The sequence below is a fragment of the Elephas maximus genome, chromosome 15 (assembly GCF_024166365.1).
Source record: "Elephas maximus indicus isolate mEleMax1 chromosome 15, mEleMax1 primary haplotype, whole genome shotgun sequence".
NCBI classification, from domain to species: domain Eukaryota; kingdom Metazoa; phylum Chordata; class Mammalia; order Proboscidea; family Elephantidae; genus Elephas; species Elephas maximus.
The window spans coordinates 88273111-88285449 of NC_064833.1; positions in this window are offsets into that span (position 1 = coordinate 88273111).

The window sequence follows — 12339 nt, forward strand, 5'->3', positions numbered from 1 at the left end:
CAGCCTTATGTCATAATTTAGCCCACAGGGACCTTGATTGCCATTTCTTTCCACAAGATGTCACACTGTCCATTACATTGATGACATTATGCTGACTGGCATTAGTAAGGAAGAAATGTCAATAACTATGGACTTTTTGGTAAAACATTTGCATGTTAGAGGGTGGGGGATTAATCTGACAAAAATTCAGGCACCTTCCACCTCAGAGAGATTTCTAGGGGACCAATTGTGTGGGGTGTATCAAGATATTCCTTCTAAAGTGAAGTGTTAAGTTATTGCAACTGGCCCCTCCCACAACAAAAAAGGAGGCATAATGCCTAGTGGGCCTCTTTGGATTTTGGAGGTAACATGTCCCTCATTCGGACTTGAAAAGCTGCTGGTTTTAAGTGGGGCGCAGAACAAAAGAAGGCTCTGCTACAACTTCAGGCTGCTGTGCAAGCTGCTCTGCCACTTGGGCCATATGATCCAGCTGATCTAATTGTGCTTGAAGTGCCAGTCTGTCTGGAGTCTTTGGCAGGCCCCTGTTGAATTGCAGTGCAGACCCTTAAGATTTTGGAGCAAAGTCCTGCCATCCTCTGAAGATAACTACTCTCCTTTTGAGAAACAGCTTTTGGCTTGTTACTGGGCCTTAGTAGAGAATGAATGCTTAACCATGGGTCACCAAGATATCATGCAGCCTGAGCTGCCTAACATGAACTGGATGTTGTCTGATCTACGGAGCCATAAAGTCGGACATGCAGGACAGCACTCCATCATTAAAACCACTCACTGCTGTCAAGTCAATTCTGACTCATAGCAACCCTATAGGACAGAGAACTGCCCCATAGAATTTCCAAGGAGTGCCTGGCGGATTTGAACTGCCAACCTCTTGGTTAGCAGCTGTAGCACTTAACCACTACACTACCAGGGTTTCCCCAGCATTAAAGGGAAGTGTTATATATGAGATCGGTCCCAAGCAGGACCTGAAGCCATAAGTAAGTTGCATGAGGAAGTAGTCCAAATGCCCATGGCCTACACTTTTGTCACATTACCTTTCATCTTCCAGTCTTCCCCTATGGACTCATGGGGAGTTCCTTATGATCAGTCGACTAAGGAAGAGAAAACTTGTGCCTGGTTTACAGATGGTTCTGCACAATGTCCAGGCACCACTTGAAAGTGGACAGCGGCAGTACTACAGCCTTGTACTGGGACCTCCATGAAGGACAGCAGTGAAGGGACAACCTCCAAATGGGCAGAACTTTGAGCAGTACACCTGGTTGTTCACTTTGCTTGGAAGAAGAAATGGCCAGATGTGCAACTGTACACTGATTCATGGGCTGTGGCCAGTGGTTTGGCTGGATCGTCAGGGACTTGGGAGGAATTTGACTGGAAAATTGGTCACAAGGAGGTTTGGGGAAGAGGATGTGAATTCTCTGAATGGGCTGAAGAAGTGAAGATATTTGTGTTTCATGCAAATGCTAACCAACAGGTGACCTCAGCAGAGGAGGATTTTAACAATCAAATGGATAGAATGATGGGATCAGTGGATACCAGTCATCCTCTTTCTCCAGACATTCCTGTCATTGTCCAAGGGGTTCATGAACAAAGTGGCCGTTGTTGGCAGGGATGGAGTTTATGAATGGGCTCAGCAACATGGACTTTCACTCAGCCACTGCTGAGTGCCCAATCTGCCAGCATCAGAGACCAACACTGAGTCCCTGATACAGTACCATTCCTAGGGGAGATAAGCCAGCAACATAGTTTCAGGTTGATTACATAGGACCACTTACATCATGGAAAGGGCAGCATTTTTGTTCTTACTGAAACAGACACTTACACTTACACTGGATAAAGGTTATCCTTCCCTGCATGCAATTGTTCTGCCAAAACTAACATCTTTGGACTCACAGAATGCCTTTTCCACCATCATGGTATCCCATACAGCACTGCCTCAGATCAAGGAACTCACTTCACAGCAAATGAAATGCAGCTATTGGTCCATGCTCATGGAATACACTGGTGTTACTATGTTCCCCATTATTCTGAAGCAGCAGCTTGATAGAACTATGGAATGGCCTTCTAAAGACACAATTATGATGCCAGCTAGGTGGCAATTTCTTTCAGTGTTTGGGCAATGTTCTCCAGGAGGCTGTATATGCTGTTTCTCTCATAGCCAGGATTCACAGGTCCAGAAATCAAAGGGTGGAAATGGGAGTGGCATCACTCACTATTACCCCTAGTGGCCCACTTGCAATAATTTTGCTTCCTGTCCCCGCAACCCTATGTTCTGTGGGTCTAGAGGTCTTAGTTCCAAAGGAAAAATGCTCCCACCAGAAGAGACATTAATTCCATTGACCTGGAAGTTAAGAATGTCACCCAGCCACTTTGGGTTCCTCATGTCTCTGGATCAACAGGCAAAGAAGGGAGTTACCATTTTGGTTGGTGTGATTGATCAAGATTAACCAAAAAACCCACTGCCTCCGAGTTGATTCTGACTCATAGCGACCCTCTAGGACAGAGTAGAACTGCCCTGTAGAGTTTCCAAGGAGTGCCTGGTGGATTCGAACTGCCAACCTCTTGGTTAACAGCCATAGCACTCAACCACTATACCACCAGGGTTTCCTGATCAAGATTACCAAGGGGAGATTGGATTGATATTACATAATGGAGGTAATGAAGAGTATGCTGAAATACAGGAGATACTTTAGGAAGTCTCTTCATATTACCATGGCCTGTGATTAAAGGCAATGGAAAACTACAGCAACTCAATTTCAACATGACACCTAATGGCTCAGACCCTTCAGGAATGAAGTTTTAGGTCACCCCACCAGTCAAAGAACCATGACCAGTTTAGTTCTTTGATGAGGGCAAACAGACTGTGGAATGGGCAGTGGAAGAAGGTGGTTTTAAATACCAGCTCTGACCACGTGACCAGTTGCAGGAATGTGGACTGTAACTGTTTATAAATATTTCTTCCTTGTTTTGTTATGCATATGTGTACATAGATATGTATATATAGTTGTCATGGCTTGAATTGTATCCCCCCAATATATCCGTCAACTTGGATACACCCTGATTCCCAGTATTGTATGACTTCCTGCCATTTTGTCATCTGATGTGATTTTCCTACAAGTTGTAAATCCTGCCTCTATGATGTTAATGGGGCAGTCATGTTAATGAGGCAGAACTCAATTTACAAGATTGGGTTGTGTCTTAAAAACCGATCACTTTTGAGAAATAAAAGAGAGACGTGGGGACCTCATACCATCAAGAAAGCAGTGCTGGGAGCAGAACATGTCCTTTAGACCCAGGGTCCCTAGGTGAAGAAGCTCTTGACCAAGTGAAAATTGATGACAAGGACCTCCTCCAGAGCCAATAGAGACAGAAAGACTTCCCCTGGAGCTGATGTCCCACATTTGGACTTCTAGCCTCCTAGGCTGTGAGAGAATAATCTGTTTGTTAAAGCCATCCATTTGTGGTATTTCTGTTATAGCAGCATGAGATAACTAAGACCATAGTAAATAGTTTTGTTTTCTTCCCTCCATTACCCCATTACTCTTTATAAGATGTAAAAAGGGCTAGTGCATTTTTGGTTGTATGTGTGTTAGCTGTATTATGTTAGGTGCAAATATGACTTTATAATTGTCTTTATTTAGAGATTATGTAAGGAGATGTGTAGGAAATGTATGGTCTAAGGAGATGTATACTGGTCCGAAGTTGACAAGGGGTGGGCTTGGATGGTTAATGTTATGTGTTAACTTGACTAGGCCATGATTCTCAGTGGTTTGGCATACATTATGTAATCATGCACCATTTCATGATCTGATGTGAGTAGCCATCATTTGGAAGGGGAGTTTCCTTAAGGATGTGGCTTGCATTCAATATACATGGATATGCTGGCAAAGCTCATGGTCTCTCTCGACCCTGAATCCATCTTGTCACCCTCTGACCTCCAGTTCTTGGAATGTGAGCCAGCAGTCTGCCTCCTGAACTGCAGATTTTGTATTCCCCAGCTCCTGCACCCTGCAACCTGCAGCCTGAATCCATCTCGTCATCCTCTGAACTCAAGCTTTTGGGATGTGAGCCAGCAACCTGCAGCCTAACCTGCAAATTTTGGGTTCATCAGCCCCTGCAGCCACATGAGTCAGGAGAAGCCTGCATCCTGCACTTGACCCATGGTTTTGGTACTTGCCAGCACCCACGATTGTGTGAGGCATTTCCTTGAAATAAATCTCTCTGTACATATATTTTTATATACACTTCACTGGTTTTGCTTCGTTAGAGAACTCAGCCTAAGGCAGAGAATATCTTTGAAAGTTATATATTCAATAATAATTTAATAATAAAAAATATAAAACTTTTACACCATAACAACAAAGAAGCAAATATCCCAATCAAAACTGGGGATGGACTTGAATAGACATTTTACCAAAGAGGATATTCAAATGGCCAAAAAACACATGAAAAGATGCTCAAAGTCCTTAGTCATCAGAGAGATGCAAATTAAAACCATAATGAAATACCATTTCACTCCCACTAGAATTGGCTGCGATTTTTAAAAAATGGAAAATAAAAAATATAGCAAGGATGTGGGGGGAATATTGAACTCTTATTCACTGCTATGGGAATGCAAAACTGTACAGCTGTTGTGGAAAGCAATGTGGCAGTTCCTCAGCACTACAACAACCACAGTCATTGACAACACCACCAGGTCCACCACCAGAACCACCATCACCACCACAATAACCAACATCAGCACCATTACTAGTAGTACCACCACTAGCAGCAGCAATACCACCACAAACACCACCAGGACCACCACTAGAAGCACATCACCATGGCCCACAACACCACCCTCATCACCACCACCCACACCACCACTATCATCACCAACACCAACAGAAACAACAATACTACTGGCCACCACACCACCACCATCACCGCCAACACTAACACCAATATTACCACCACCACCATATCACAACCATCACCATGAGCATCAAAACTACCACCTCACTAACACCACACCATCACCACCAGGATCAACGCTAGCACCACCATCATGATCACCACCATTACTAGCACCAAACTCACCCTCACATCATCACCATTACCACCCCCACCACCATCACCAACACCAGGACCAGCAGCACCACCAGCACTGATACCACCACAACCATACCCACCCAACCATCACCATTCTTACTACCACCATCACAAACATAACCACCACAAACACCAACATCACCACCACTACCACTTTTACCAAAATCATCATCATTATCATAAACAACATCAGCTCCACCATCAGCACCACCATTACCATCACCACCATTACCACCACTGCCAAGGCTCATCACACCATCACCATGATCACCACACCATGACCAAAACCACCATCATCACCACCACCATCGTTGCCATCACCATGACCACCATCACCAACAACACCAGCATCAGCACCACTACCATCATCACCACCACTACCATCATCACCACCACCATCCCCATCCCCACAATAACCACACCCACCAGCAGCAACACCGTTGTCATGGAGCCCCTAAAATTATAGGACACTTTGAGTAAAGTAAAATGGCTGATCCAGAGTTTGGTCTCATACCCTACCTTAACTTTTGCTTCTTGCTGACAGGCAGTTAATCTTTTACAGAGATCCAACCTTATCACTAAGAAACCAACCCTATCACTAAGTAAATGTTTTTCTCTGTGGTTAAACTAAACAATGTGCCCAGGGAGTCTTGATTCAAATGGTAATGGAAACCCATCGTGTAAAATGTCTTCAGGATATTTTAACAATCTGTTCTCAGAACAGGTGTTTTGTACCACCTAACAACAGCTCCCCAGCATGAACTTTTGCAATTATACTCTGTATCAAATCCCTAAAAGCCAACAATGTAATCATTTTGGAAGCCCTTGCTTTGCTAAGTCCTGCCTTCCACTCAACTGTTGGTTGATTCACCAATGGTAGCTGTACCCTGTTAGTTCCTGATTTTGCCCTGTATCTGCGGGAAGGCATGTGCCATTACTCAGATTCATTGGCTTCACTAGTTAAGGTCTCCACATCTCCCTATTCAAATGATTCTGGCTTTCAGTAAATGCTTTGTTTTACTTTGACAGAGTCTCAGAATTTTTCCTCTGCAACATTTTAGTGTAGTCCAGCAGGATCTGAAGAGAGCTTGTCTTTAAAGGATCCTAAGGTGACAAGGACCCCAGAGCCTGGTGTCAGCAAAGAACCTTTTGTGCTCATTTGTCTCTCAGATCCTCAGACCTGTTTTAGGTAAGCTCCTCTTAGATAGTGCCCTCTATTTTACAGCATGGCTTTCTGGAATATATTGTTTAAGACTTTATTCTCATTTCTCTTTTCGATCTGCATTTTTTGCAGAAGTTCTCCTTCCATCACTGGTTTGAGGATTTAATGTGATAAATCCATGGCAAAAAGTTAAAGCTCACTGCATGAACTCCTTTCTTTGTCTCTCTAGGGGCACATAAGGCTTTGTACACCTTTCGCTTATTGGAAGGTGCTGTTACTTAGTAAGATGGGGAATGCCACCTCCAGAGACCATGGCAGACCTCCCTCCAGGACTCCCACAATCTACATATTCAAAAATTATGGCCCCAATTCAGTTAAATTTCTTGAGCAGGGTATGAATACTCGAGAGAATTTAGAAAACCAATGGCTGATAAGGGGCAGCTTTGAGCTCACTAAAAGAATTTTGCTGCACAGCAAGTTAGAGGCTAAAGATTCCCGGATCAATAAAAAACCAGTGGGAAGCCTATTTTAGGTGGTATTTGGAAGTTTCCAAAAGACAACAGAATAATAATCTTACATCTTTACAGGACACAGAGTCTGGACAAGCCAAACAAATAAAAGATTTGCAATGCCAGAGCTCCACTGATGTTATGATCCCTTCTTCCTCTTTTCTCCCTCCTGCACCTCCAGAGGCTACCTCCCTTTATCCCTCTCTATGGTCTTACTCTTCTGAAAAATATGACAATCCTTTGTTAGAAATAACTTATCTCCCTAAGGGCTTTCTGACCCTCCTTGAGCTATCCCTGAGATGTCTTCTAAAGTCCACCTTGTGCCACCAGGAATGGGCACCAGGGAAAACTCCAAAAAGGCTGGCTTGCCTTTGTCCTTTGGGCTCACAGTGAATTACATAGTATTGTTAAGCACTTTCCAGATTTACGAAAAGACCCCTGTAAGTTTGCTAAGGAATTTAAGATCCTTACGGATGCTTATCAACCTAGGCTACCTGAGCTGGTACATATGTTAGTAAGCCCTGGTGATGATAAAGTGTGGTTAGAACATATCAAATGGAAATGCCCAAGCCAGTTTTGTTTTAGATCTTAACAAAACTAGCGAGACAATATTAAAGAAGCCCAGGAGAAGGCTGATAAGTTGCATAAGACTTTAAAAGATGCCTTCCTTTCCTTCATTAATAAAAAAATATATATATATAGGCTGGACAAATATTCATTCTTGTGTACAGATAAAAGATAAGGCCATTTTTGACTATCAAAACAGGTTGTACCAGACGTTTGTTGAACGTTCAGGGCTGGATCCAGACATCCCAGGACTATGGGAGCTTTTAATGCAGCATTTGTATCTGGCCTTAATCCTGAACTTTCCACTTTGGTAAAGAGAAAAAGCTTAACTTGGAAATGCACTCCTGTAAACAAATTAACTGATCTGTCCCATGAATCGTCCCAAACTATGGAAAATAAATGACTAAAACAAGAAAATTAATGGTTTTACAACTGCAAAAACTGCAATCTCCTGGCTATAACAATAGGTATAAGCACTCTGCTGGGAGAAGACTTCAAGTTCCACAATCGGGGTCCCTGGAGTCTGCTATTACTGTAAGAAACCTGGACACTTTAAGAAAGATTGCCATAAACTGAAAAATAAAATGGGCCTTTTGCCATCTGCTCCACCCAAACTTGAATGAAGGGGCTCCAGGGATACATTAGAGGCTTTTCCAGTGGTGGCACTAAATTCACAGGGAGAAGCCACTACTCAAATTAATGGGAGGTCACTTTCAGCTATTAACCCCATAAGTTTACAAACACCTCTACCTCAGAGTACAAAAACTTCCAAAGTTGTGGGGAGTTTTGAATAAGGAACAAATTCTAGTTCACTCTCAACCTGTATCTGTTTCCTTGGGATCTATGGAAGATATGCATCCCTTTTTATTAAACTTATATACACCTGTTAACTTACTAGGTAGGGTCTTTTTATGCAAATGGAACTGTCATTTGCAGTTACTGAACAAGGAAAGATACTTTTAGAAATATCTGATAACTCCCAATTGGAATGAAAAGAATTGTGGATGATGAAGAAACCCTTTGTTATTTACAGGAAGACAGCCCCCCTTTGGCCACCACATCTGATTGTCTCTCCGTCAGACCAGAAGTGTTATGGGCCACATCATCCACAGATGATGGTCCAAGCTGATACCTCTAAACCATTACATAAAATTTCTCAATACCCTTTAAAATGATAAGCTAGGGAAAGAGTAATTTACATAATTCAAGACCTTGTACGAGTCCCTGCAACACTCCAGTTTTTCCTGTAAAGAAACCAAATAATTGGGGTTGGAGTTGTGTGCAAGATCTATGTTCCATTAACCCCATTGTTATCTGCACTTTCCCCTTTTTCCTAATCTCCATTTCCTTTTTTCCAAGGTACCCCCTAAAGCTACTCATTTTACTGTAGTGGACTTCTGTAGTGCATTTTTCAGCATTCCAGTTAATCCTGAAAGTCAGTACTTACTTGTTTTTACTTGGGGTGACCAAAAATATACATGGACTGTCATGTCTCAGGGATTTATGGAAAACCCTACTTATTTTCCCCAGATTTTACGTACTGATTTACAGCCCTTGCAGTTTTCTCATGCTTCACCACACAAATGATTTGTTCTGAGTCATAGAAAGTCTGCTTACAGGATGTTGTTTGGTGCCATCTAGTCATTTCTGACTCATAGCAACCCTCTGTACAACAGAACAAAATGCTGCCCCATCCTGCACCATCCTCACAATCTTTGTCACGCTTGAGCCCACTGATGGTCTGTTCCACAGTTCGCCCTGGCCTTGTTCTGACTGATATTATTCTGCTTTTGCATCATCTCTTTCCACAGATATAGTTGATTTGATTCCTGTGTATTCCATCTGATAAGATCCATGTGTATAGTCACCGTTTACGTTGTTGAAAAAAGGTATTTGCAATGAAGAAGTTTTTGGTCTTGCAAAATTCTATCATTTGATCTCCAGCATTGCATCTATTACCAAGGCCATGTTTTTCAATTACTAATCCTTCTGCTTTATTTCCAACTTTTGCATTTCAATCACCAGTAATTTTCAATGCATCCTGATTGCATGTTTGATCAATTTCGGACTGCAGAAGTTAGTAAAAATCTTCAGTTTCTTCATCTTTGGCCTTAGTGGTTGGTGTGTAAATTTGAATAATAGTTGTATCAAGTGGTCTTCTTTGCAGACATATGGATATTATCCTGTCACTCAGAGCATTATACTTCAGGATAGACCTTGAAATGTTCTTTTTGATGATGAATGCAAAACCATTCCTCTTCAAGTTGTTATCCTGGCATAGTAGGCCATATGATTGTCCAATTCAAAATGGCCAATACCAGTACATTTTAGCTCACTAATGCCTAGGATATCTATGTTTATGCATTCCATTTCATTTTTGGCAATTTCCAATTTTCCTAGTTCATACTTCATACATTCCAGGGTCTGATTATTAATGGATGTTTGCAGCTGTTTCTTTTCATTTTGAGTCATGCTACATCATCAAATGAAGGTTCCAAAAACTTGACTCCATCCACTTTATTAGGGTTGCTATGAGTTGGTATCAACTCGATGGCAAAGGGTTTGGTCTTTTACCCCCGTGTCTGTCAGTTTGTCCTGTTGTTGGGACTTGTGTGTTGCTGTGATGCTGGAGTCTATGCCACTGGTATTCGAATACCAGCAATGTCACTTATGGCAGACAGGTTTCAGCTAAGACAGACTAGAGAGAAGGATCTGGCAGTCTACTTCTGAAAATAATCAGTCAGTGAAAACATTATAAATAGCAGTGGAATATTGTCTGATATAGTGTTGCAAGATGCACACCTTAGGTTGGAAGGCACTCAAAAGGTGACTGTGGAAGAGCTACTTATAGGATAGTGTCTTGCTATTAGAATATTTAGCCACCAGAAGGCATAAGGAATCCAAGAAAAAATTACAATTGGCCTTGCCTTTCTGTAAAATATGTAGGACACATTATTTCAGCTGAAGGAGTTTCTATTGACCCAAAGAGAAAAGATGCTATTAAGGCATTTCCAACCTGAGTTACTAAGAAACAACTTAGGGGATTTCTAGGTCTTTGTGGCTGCTGTCAAGCCTGGATAACCAATTTTTCTTTACAGGCTCAAACTTTATATAAGTTTTTAAAAGGCTCTGGACTTGATCCTTTTGAATTATCAGTAGAAGGCCTTCATGCTAACCAAATTGAATGAATCATTACTTACTACCCCTGTTTTAGGCTTCTCCAACTACGGATTGGATTTTTCCCTTGAGACAGCTGTTAACATTTTAAGGGTCCTTACTCAGTGTAATGTTGGACAGCAATGTCCTATGGGCCGTTATAGCCTCCATGTAGACCCTGTACCTTGGGCTACTCCCCCCCCTTGCAGTGGGGAAGTTGCCACCACTGCCCAGCTAGTTGAAGCCATTTCAGGCTTAATACTTGGAAATTTTCTTGATGTTTATGTCCCCCATGCAGTCTTGGCTTTTTTGAATTCCACATCATTAGTTCTGCACCTGTCAGCCAGTAGGTTAACCTTTTATGGTATCTTTCTGTTAGCTGCCTTAAATATTCGGTTTCATAGTGTGAAGTCTTTAGGGCCTGCTACCTTCTTTTCTCTTCCTGAAGATATTGAAACTATCTGTCATGATTGCCTTGACCTGACTGATAAGCTGTTAACTCCCAGATGGAATTTACAAGAGACACCTCTCCCTAAATCCTCTTTAATTCTTTTTGTTGATGGGTCCTACCTTAAACCAGACCCTTCCAGTTCTCCTTACCAGGGAAGATACATAGTTACTACCTCTACAGAGATTTGGAAAGTGTCACCCTTTCTGAAGTTACTTCAGCTCACAAGCTGAGTTAGTTGCTCTCGCCAGGGCTTGCATGTTGGCCTCAGGACAGTCAGTAACCATTTATATGGACTTGAGGTTGTTTATGATTTTGGAATGTTTTGGAAACAAAGGGGGATCCTAACATCTTTTGGAATCCAGATTAAAAATGGCCCTTTGGTCTCTGACCTCCTAGAAACACTTTTGCTCCTTTCTGAGGTTGCTGTAGTTAAAATACAAACTTGTCAATCTAAGCAGTTACCTAAAACTGAAGAAATCAAAGGCAATACCTAAGCTGCTGCAACCACCAAACAGGCTACCTCACAAAGTGTCATTCATGCTTGCAACTGTCCTCAGTGCAACCATGATCAAAGGAGGGAAAACAAATGCTTGAGGCAGAAACATTTTCTTTCCCCCTGAAATTGGACCCCCAAATCACTTTGAATTCACTTCTTAAAAATTCGCAGCCTCAGGGGAGGAAATACAAGGATGGTTACAAGCTGTTTACTATCAGGACCCCGCCGCGGGTCCATGGACAGGCCGAAACAAGAAATCTGTCTTACCAGAATGTGTACACATTCCTGTAATAAGGAATTGTCTTTAGGACAATGTAGATGCTGATGTTAATTTCCTTAGTTACCTAGTGCTGCTATAACAGACATACCACAAGTGGATGGCTTTAACAAACATAAATTTTTTCTCTCAGTCTAGGAGGCTGTAAGTCCAAATTCAGGCTGCCAGCTCCAGGGGAAGACTTTCTCTCTGTCAGCTCTGGAGGAAGATCCTTGTCATCAATCTTTCCAAGGTCAAGGAGTTTCTCAGCACAGGCGCCCCATGTCCAAAGGATGCATTCCCTGCTGGTTCTTCATTCTTGGTGGCATGAGTACCATTTCCTTTCTGCTAGCTTCTCTCTTTTATATCTCAAAAGTTATTGACTCAAGATACAGCCTAAACTTCATTGCAGAGTTCTACCAAACTTTCAGAGAAGAGAAGAATTAACACCACTACTACTAAAGGTATTTCACAGCATAGAAAAGGGTGGAATACTCCCAAACTCTTTCTATGAAGCCAGCATATCTCTGATACAAAACCAGGTAAAGACACTGCAAAAAAAGAAAATTACAGATATATATTCCTCATGAACTTAGATGCAAAAATCCTTAACAAAATTCTAGCCAGTAGAATTCAATGACATATCAAAAAAATTAT